Here is a 10,531-nt window from a genome sequence, read left to right on the forward strand (position 1 = left end):
TTTGTCTTGACTATGTATTTGGTTTATGTTTGGGTTATGTAATTTGGACTATGTTAGCGTTATATTTGACTTTTGTGGATTATAAATTTCGCTTAGTTGGATTTTATTAAGACTATGTTTGGGTTATATTTTTACTTTAGTTTGAACAAAATTAAATAATTTTTAGCAATGGGATAATATTCAATCCTTTACCGACGGTTTAAATTGTCACTATATGTCTAGAGATATTAACAGTTTTGTTACTATAAATTCAAAGAGATAATTAATCTTTTATTAACGGTGAAAACCGTCAATACAGGTATTATCAAGTCAACATAGCAAACAATGTCTATCCGACAGTTATTGTTTTAGCGACCCTCAAATAGTCAGTATAGACCTTTAAACCTATTTTGACAATCATGTATTTCGTTGATAAAAGGGTATACCGACGTTACATGTGCCAATAGTTAATTTTTTGTTGGAATAGCACTTTTGACCATCGATGTAAGGGTAGATTAACAGATTTTTTTTAGCGACAATTTTTTTGGTAGTCACTGTTACAACTTCTGGAATCTCTTTTACCTAGTAAGCATTCGCATCCATTCGAAACCCTCTTGCACAATCTTATGTGTTTTTCTATTGCAATGTCTGCTTGCATATCAAAAAATAGGCTTTAGAAATGATTTCGCTAAAAAACGAGCATCAACAATGTAAGCACTAATGTAGGATTTATCCTCCTTTTCTTTCATGATCCTCAAAATGACCGTTCGAGAATCGCCCTCCACCTCCACCATAGTAAACCCCATATTGAGAGCAAGCTGTAGGGATTGAATAGAGGCCAACGCCTCTACCGAGAAAGCATCAAGTATGTGCAAATCAATCATCATTCCACTACCCAAAACTTGACCATAAGCACTTTTAATCACAAAGTTTGTTCTTAATTGTCTTGACTTAACTTTGAATGCAACATCAAAATTGATTTTCACATAAGGATTAGCTGAGGAAGACCACCTCACTATAATTGGGCCAACTTGTACAAATAACTTCTGAATTCTTTAAGAAATGACTAAATCCTCATGCCAACCTCTTGCATTAATTAAGGTTTATTCTCCATAATATGCTTATTACGTGATGTTCAAATAACCCAGATGGCCACAATAATAACTCTACAGATAGGTAAAGAATTTTTACTAAATAAAAACTTAAACCAATCCTAGTAATCACCATTCTGGATAGTCTTAATCACATGGAAAGATTTATAGGGATTGCATTCAAAACATTATATCATTTCCCAAAAAGATATTAATTTATTTCAACCCTTACAATATTTCTCAACCGGAATTCACAAAATAATCATTTAGTAATTTCGGTAAAGAAGATTTACCCGATAAAAATTATGTGAAACTCAGTTCACATTATTTAATTGGATCCTCTATATGTTGTGCAACAAGCATGCACACATATTGCGTCTAATATTTAACTTTGTGAAATTAAATTAATTATAAGACATTTTATAATTAATTTAACATGTACGACAAGTTAAATATAATTTCATCTTTCTTCATATTCCAATCATTTCACCCTGGTGTGACCCTGTAAGATCCTGTAATAATAGAAGTAATATTAAAATACTTCTAATGTTAAGAATAGTTAATGGCTCTAGAATTACGTCATTGCTACCCAAGCTACAGAAAGTCGTGGTTCGATACAATCTTTCTATGATAATATTATCGTCTAGTATATCTCTTTGTCCGTGATATTCAAATTAAACACAAGTCATGAAATAGTCACACTTGTGTAGTCCAATTTCTTATTTATTGAGTCTTAAGTATACTGAAATAAACAAATGAGCATGGTATCTCATATCAACTCATTTGAGAACGATCATGCATTTCTAGTCTCACTTGATTAAGGGGCCTGAGATATTGCTCCCATTATGTAAAAGGGGCGAATCATATTTTAATCATTCATATCCTACTACATAGATTTTGATATATGCAACAACAGATTTTATAGTACAACTATTTACAGAAGATGTGTGATTGTGTCAAAGTATACAATTCTCAATGTTGGAACTATAATGACCTCAAGCCTAAGGATCATATACACTATTATCACTATGAGAATTGTCGTGACTGCTACATAATAATCTAAAAATCATTCTCATGGTAAGTTAGTTTAGTATATTGTTCTTCAATATATACTTATGTACGGACTTAATATGTAACACCACTCACCCTTCTCCGTCACTGGAATCGAGTTACGAGTGCTACAGTAAATAACTGAACCGGAACATGTAGATTAATTCAAGTATTTAAAAAAACAATTCTCAAATCATCATACTATCAAACAAACAATGTTTTGCATACAAATTTAAACTTAAATCTAACTTAAAAAAGCTTTAAAATTAATTCAGAAATGAATAGGGACTAATTTAAGATTTTACACAAAAGAACAATATAAAATGAAAAATAAGGGTCACACGGCCGTGCAGCCAGGCCATGTAGTGCTGTACCACATAGTCATATACCCAAACTGCGTAAAAAACTAAAGCCATGTAAATCTAAGTCACATGGTCATGTATCCAGACCGTATAACTAACTGTAACCATGTTATTACTCACGCATCCTAATTACCAATGACACACGGTCATGTCACCAACCCGTGTGTGACATGCGACCGTGTGGTCAATTGTGTAACACCAAAAATAACCATTATGCAATTAATTCAACCCAAACACTTAAGCATTTCCAAACACACATTTAAGTACATTAAAATCTTGCCTAAAACACTTCAATTACTTAAGACAAATCATGATACAATACATCCTAATAGTGCCTACCAATATGCTATTTTGGCACCATCACAACCAAGTTCTAAAACATTATCAAAATATCCAACAAATACAATACTCTTTCAATCATATAGCTCAAACATACATAAAATCCTATATTGCAATTGTTCATTTTACCATGAATAATTACCTTTTTAACAAGCCAAAACATGTCTTAACATATAAAAATATTAACCAAAGAGGTCTCAAACCTATTAAGTGTCATTTAACAAGCATGCCTTAACATTTCATTCAAGAATCACCTAAAATCAAACTCCAAATTCATACATGTTTCGAAACCAAGAATACATCAACCAGACATTCATATATTGTAACACCCCTAACCCGTATATGTCGTCGGAATAGGGTTACAGAGCATTACCAGAATTTACAGAACATATAACAGACATTTCATGTTATTTAACATTCATATCAGAAACCATTCATAATGAATTATATCGTCCCATATATGAGCCCTCGAGGCCCAAAATATGCATTAGAAGCAAGTCGGGAATAAACCAGGTACTCAGAAAAATTTTCTTAAAATTTCAAAAAATTTTCAATGTGTAGGGGCACAAGCCGATGTGGTCAGGCTGTGTGATTCACACGGCCAAAAGACACGCCCATGTCTCAGGCCGTGTGGGCATTCAAAATAGGACACACAGCCGTGTCCCAGCCCGTGTCCTTACCCGTGTCCCAGCCCGTGTCCTTACCCGTGTAACTCTCTGACTTGGGTCACACGGCCAAGCCACACGCCCGTGTGCCAGGTCGTGTGATCAATTCTGAGCATTCTGTTTTGAATTTTAAAGATGTAGGGGACACACGGCCAAGTCACACGCCCATATGCTAGGTCTTGTGTCACACACGACTGAGACACATGCCCGTGTCTCTGCCCATGTGGACGAAATAAGGCCATTTCCAAGCTATATTTCTCACCCAAAATTTTCCTTGCACCTACAATAACACTTTAATACATTCACAAGCCGATACAATATATCCAAATCAAGCCAATACCAAGTATCATGCATGACATATCAATACATATGACCAAGTCTTTATTTTTATCAAATTAACCTAGTACTTATAAAACATCTTTGTACTAAATATGTCATTTCAACCATTCAACAATACATCTATATGATATCCATCACTCATTCATTTCAAACACACATCAACCATAGATAGACTCTTATATACTCACCAAAACATATTTATCACAAGGCATTCGAATGGCTAGTTACAACCAAAACACATATATGTCATCAATGGCCCAGTTCAACCTATACATGCCATTATAACCAAAATTTAGTTCGTTATATATACCGAAATGAGCCAAAGGATAGTGTGATGTAGCTCCGACCAGCTTCTAACCTTTACAAGCTTCTGAATACTATAAAATAAAAGAAATACAAAAAAGTAAGCATTTAATACTTAGTAAGTTCATATAACATGGAATTTAACTTACCATTTAACCACAATTAAGGTAAGCATATAAAGCATACTTAAGCAAGATGGCCAAAAGTCCTAGCATATATCCTCATCAAACATGTTAGACATGTATTTCATATAAATGTCAAGGAACATGTGTGAGCTTAACAATATCAAGTTTCCATGTTCATAACTTTCCACTTCTTGTATTCATATATCAATTTCATATACTTCATGTATATACAGGTAATGATTCATTTTGAACTCATATATTTTCTCATGTCAGGACTTTACCTATTGAATTATTGAAAATATTGATAGATACACGGGTAGTACACACTAGGTGTACAAAATCTGTATTATGTCGATTCATATTCAAGAATGCTCATACGAGCACATAAACTGGAAGCTCTTTTGAGCCATATAACAGGAAGCTCATGTGAGTCATGTAACGAGAAGCTCCGAAGAGCCATTAACAGGAAACTCATGTGAGCCAATATCTGGAAGGTTAAGCGACCCAATATCGGGAAGCTCTAGAGAGCCAATTAATTAGGAAGCTCATGAAAAAGCCTTTAATCGGGAAGCTCCAGAGAGCTATATATCGGGACGCTCATAAGAGTTGTGGTGTGTCTATAACACATGCAGAATTACAACCAACCGGGAAGCTCAGAAAAGCTATTAATAGGAAGCTCGCAAGAACTATATAACGAGAAGCTCGTGAGAGCCAAACATCGGGATGCTCATGAAAGCTATTAACAGGATGATCTTTTGAGTTGTGGTGTGTCCGCAACATATACAGGATCACATCCAATCGGCCAGTATCCATCGAATTTTATTTATTCAAACAGGACTTAATATTTGTCGGACATTGTCGGATATTTCCCAGATATGTCATCAGTACTTTACATGGCAATTACACAATTCATACACATTACAATATTCAATTAAATTCAACATAAAATTATAAAATTTAGTTACACAAACTTACCTCGACAAGTGTTCGTGTACGCAAAATCTACTAATCCGACACTTTTTATTTTCCACGATCTAACTCTGTATTTGGTCTATCCGGATCTATACGAGTAAATTTAACTCAATTTAATACAATTCATATTCAATTCAATCCAATTCACTTCTGGCAAAATTATTATTTTACCACTATACTTTTGATTAATTACAATTTCATCCTTAGACTCGAAAAATGAAATTCATGCAATTTAATCATTATACTAAGCCTAGCCGATTTTTACATATAACAATAGTAGCCCATGTATTTCATAAATTTTAGAATTTTTCCATGAATTTTTACATATTTTTATTTAGTCCCTAAATCATAATTTCATCAAAATCCCTTTACAAAAGTTATTTATCTATTAACAACCTTTCATTTTCTACCATAAAACTTCATAATTCATGCATACTCATCCATGGAAAAACCCTAGTACTTTAATAACTTTGCAAATTAATCATCGAGATAGCTAGATTAAACTATTACGATCTCGAAAACATAAAAATCATTAAAAACGGGACAAGAATGCTTACCTAATTAAGCAAAATAAGTTGGCTTGAGCTTAGGTTTTTATGGCTAGGGTTTCCATCTTTTTATTTGGGAAAGATGATGAAAAATGATGATATTTCTTATTTAATTAAAATATCATCTTTTATTATTTCATCTTTCCAATTTAGTCCTTTTCTTTATTTAATTTTCCATGGATGAATCATCATATTTATCTACTAACTCCTCTTAATGGTCTATTTCTCATATAAGGACCTCAAATTTTGAATTCCATAGCTATTTGATATTTATAGCTGCTAGAACTTAACTTTTGCATTTTATGCAATTTGGTCCTTTCCATCTAATTAGACATGTAATCGATAAAAATTTCTTTACGAAATTTTCATATGACATTTCTATCATAATGCAGACTATGAATTAATATAAAAATAAATTTTTTTTCGGACTCGAATTTGTAGTCCTGAAACCACTGTTCTGATTTCACTGAAAACAGGCTGTTATATATATTCCATTCATTCCATCAAAAATATCGCATAACCTTTACAAGGAACATTACATATATACCATTATAAACTTTTTACAACATCAACCGCATGATTCGAAAACAAACTATATACATGCCACATAACTGAAATAAAAACGATATCAAGATCTACCGAGACTGAAGCTAGATAGTGTGAGCTCTTGAGTGATTTGATCTGCCAAATTCCACAAATGTCAACTACAGGTCAGAAAACGAAACAAAGTAAGAATTTCAAATGCTTAGTAAGTTCATAAGATTTAAAACAGTAAACTAACCATAATTCATAACTAAACATATTGAAGTAATTAATTAAACTGAACTACCTGTTACGACGTTTTACAGTATCAAGGATAGTTCATCAGTTATTCCAATCATGTATCAATCCAACATTTACTTGTTATGTTGATCTAGTATCGTACAACGGAGTCGTCAACAATATACCATTAATATCGTTCCATTCACACAATGTACATATCCATTTAGAACACATGTTATCATTAATCTGATGTAGCATTCTCTAGTAATAAGGTAAATCCCACATATAATCGAATATATATAACATTTTTTCAAGTAGTATATGTATATATCATTCAAGATATTACCAACTACATACATTATATCAATTTAATACCATTTATATCATTTAATCATCATATATCATTTGAATGTACTCTCATAATAATTTAACAAACCTTTCCTTTTTCTATTTATCATACATTTCAAGTCTTATTGAATTAATCCGTTTGATCTTGAAACAATATATATACCTAGCAATATTATCTAAAAGGCAAATCAGTATTACAACTACATTATGAATTTAAAATTAAGTCTCATATGAACTTACGACAAAAACAACAACGGATAAGGCATCAAAAACTATTCCGCAATTTTTTCTTTTTCTGTGTATATCCTCCAATTGTTTAAAATCTCCAATCTAAATCATAATTTAGTTCAGTTATCAATTATAACCCTCGTTTAACAGCATACTAAATTTATATGACAATTTAAGTTCATCTATCGAATAATCCTCAAGTTTTGTATTTTATTTAATTTAATCCTTAAAACTGAAACTATTATATCTTTCAAATTCAAGATTTATTTTACAATTCAATTTCAATTACATCCCTGTATAGCCCTCTAAATACATATATTTTAGAAATTTTATATCAAACTTTACATTATTACATTTTGTCCCTAAACTCAAAACTAACAAAAATTCACTATACAAATTAGTCTTATTTCATTTCCAAGCATCAAAACCTACCATTAACATTCAAAAACTTCAAATAACATCAATGGAAGCTTTTTAAAACTTTGATAGTTTTGAAAATGGAGATACTGGTTAATTGGATCTAATTGCAACAATCTCAAAAACATAAAAATTACTAAAAATAAGAATGAAAAAGCTCACCATCAAAGGCCTTGGCCGAACCTAGAGTGCTCAAAAATGAAGTTTTGGTGTTCTATTTTTCGGTGGAAGATAAAAAAGAAGATGGTGATGCTTTTGTTTTCATGTTTTAAAATTTATTAATATTAAATTAACATAATTTTAAGATAAAATAATTAAAGGAAGTAACAACTAATCATCCACCACATTAAAAAAAATGTATAGTTGCCTCTTAAAACCTCCCAATGTGAGATTTAAGCATTTTTAACTAATAAAAATCAATACTGATTAATTTTTACGATTTTTACAATTGAGTTCTTTTTTCTTAATTAACTATCAAATCATCAAAATTTTCGGGCTAAACCTCAATTCACCTATATAATAACTTTGTAAATATTTAATAATAATATTTATAAACTCAATTTATGAAAACGAGGTCCCGATACCTCCTTTTCCAAAACCACTAACTTAAGGTACAAACTACTTGTACATTGACTAACTGACCAAGTAATAAAAATCTATCAAATCTCGATTCACTATATTACTATATTTTACTCGTAAATATTAAATAATAAGTTTACAAACTCACTAGTCGGAATTGAGGTCCCAAAACCACTATTTCCAACACCATAAAAAACGAATTGTTATATAATATCTCATATCCATAACATCTTATCATTTATCAAGCACATATTAATCTCAATACATCATTTTTGTGCGAGTCCATAATGATATTTGATTAAGGATATTTAATAAAATTTATTATTAAAAATTTATTTAATACCCATAAATAGAGATTGAAAATAATAATAACAATGTCTTTATTTGTTGAGTATGACTCTATTTCATCAAATTTGATAAGTAATCTTTTAGTTAAACTTTGTTTATTTGTTTCAATCAAACTCGATTAGTTTAGATTATTTTATTATTATTTGACCTATGAATTTAGTCTATAAATAGGCTCTTTTACAACCTTAGAAAACACACTCATTAGAGATTAGAACTCATAACACATTTAGAGAATTATGAGTTTACGATTTGAGGATTCTTTATTTTCAGGTTTTTAGGATTTAGTTTTTTATCTCTATCTTTTGTACTCTTCGTTCTTTTGCCATTATAGTAAAATCATCTTTACCCGTGGTTTTTTGTCTTCTTTGGAGGGTTTTTTCACGTTAAATTTGTGTGTTCAATTTCTCAATTTATTTTGCTATTTTTTTACTTGTTGTTTAATCGGGTTGATCCCAACAAGTAGTATCAAAGCTAGTTCAATTTTCATAGATCAACCCATTCAGAGATGGCAGCAACAAGGTTTGAAATTGAGAAGTTCGATGGCGAGACAAATTTCAATCTGTGGTAAGTTCGAATGATGGCAATTCTAGTTCAAACCGGCTTGAAAAAAGTTATTATCGGGAAAAAGCTTGAGAATCTAAATCAAATAGAATAAGAAGAGCTTGATGAAAAGGCATTGTCTGCAATCTAGTTATGCCTCACAAATACAGTATTGCAGGAGGTATTGATGGAGAAGACCTCATCTGCATTGTGGAAAAGGTTAGAAACTCTTTATGCGACTAAGTCTCTAGCTAACCATTTAGCGTTGAAACAACGTCTATTTACGTTTCGCATGAACGAAAGTGAGCTTCTTAGAGATCACATCAGTCAATTCATTACTCTTTTAAATGATTTAAAGAACGTTGAGGTTCATATTGACGATGAAGATCAGGCGATACTATTATTATGCTTTTTACCCCCTTCATACAAGTCTTTCAGGGAGACCCTGATTTATGGCAGAGACAAACTCTCGTTTGAAAATGTGAAGGGTCATTTATTGAGTAGAGACAAACTCGACAATGAGTTTGGTTTAGATAGCAAGGCAGATAGGCAAGCTTCTGTTTTAGTAGCATCAAAGAAACGAGACAAAAGGTGCGCTATTGTAAAAAAGTTAGTTCATGTCAAAGCAGATTGTTATAAACTGCGAAATAAAAGAGTTGCTGAGAGTAACGAGAAAGATGTAGCTGGTGCTAATTTGGCCGATGAAAACGGTGATGATTTCTTGTTAGTGTCAATGAGCGACAACTCCAAGCTCACGTCCAAGTGGATCCTAGATTCGAGATGTTCTTTCCACATGTGTCCCAATAGAGAATGGTTCTCCACATACAGTTCGGTTGAAGGTGGAGTTGTGCGCATGGGAAACGATTCATCTAGTAAGGTAATTGGTATTGGTACTGTTAAAATTAGGATACACGATGGGACGATTAGGACACTCTCAGATGTCAAGTATGTACCTGATTTATAAAGAATCTCATCTTCTTGAGTATTTTAGACTTGAAAGGATGTAGAAGCAACATCGAGTTCTAGTGATATTAAAGTATCTCGTGGAGCTCTTGTTTTGTTAAAAGGTAAAAAAATCGACAATCTTTATATTCTGGAAGGTTCTACAGTGACCAGTGAAATCGGACGTTCCTCGTTCGTTACGGAGTCGAAGTCAACTCGTTTGGAGCGGAGGCAACTTGGTCATAGGAGGGAAAAATGTATGACTGTTTCGTTGAAGAGAGGTTCTTTTTTGGATGTAGGTTTTGAAAAGTTAAGGCATTGTGTTCGTGAAAATCAGACTCGGATTAGTTTTAATTTGGCAGTGTACAAGTCGAAGGCTAGAAGTCTTCTAGTTTCTAAGCACAAATTCGACTCAATTAATTCCTTGCATAGTTCAAGATAGGCCCGTGGAGGGCTTTAGCAAAGATGGCATTGTGGAAATATGAGTCAAGGTGGAGATTTGTTGAGTATGACTCCTATTTCAATCAAATTTGAGAAATAATCTTTCAATTAAACTTTGTTTATTTGTTTCAATCAAACTCTGATTAGTTAGAT

Source organism: Gossypium raimondii, chromosome 10 (genome assembly GCF_025698545.1).
Source record: "Gossypium raimondii isolate GPD5lz chromosome 10, ASM2569854v1, whole genome shotgun sequence".
Classification (NCBI taxonomy): Eukaryota; Viridiplantae; Streptophyta; class Magnoliopsida; order Malvales; family Malvaceae; genus Gossypium; species Gossypium raimondii.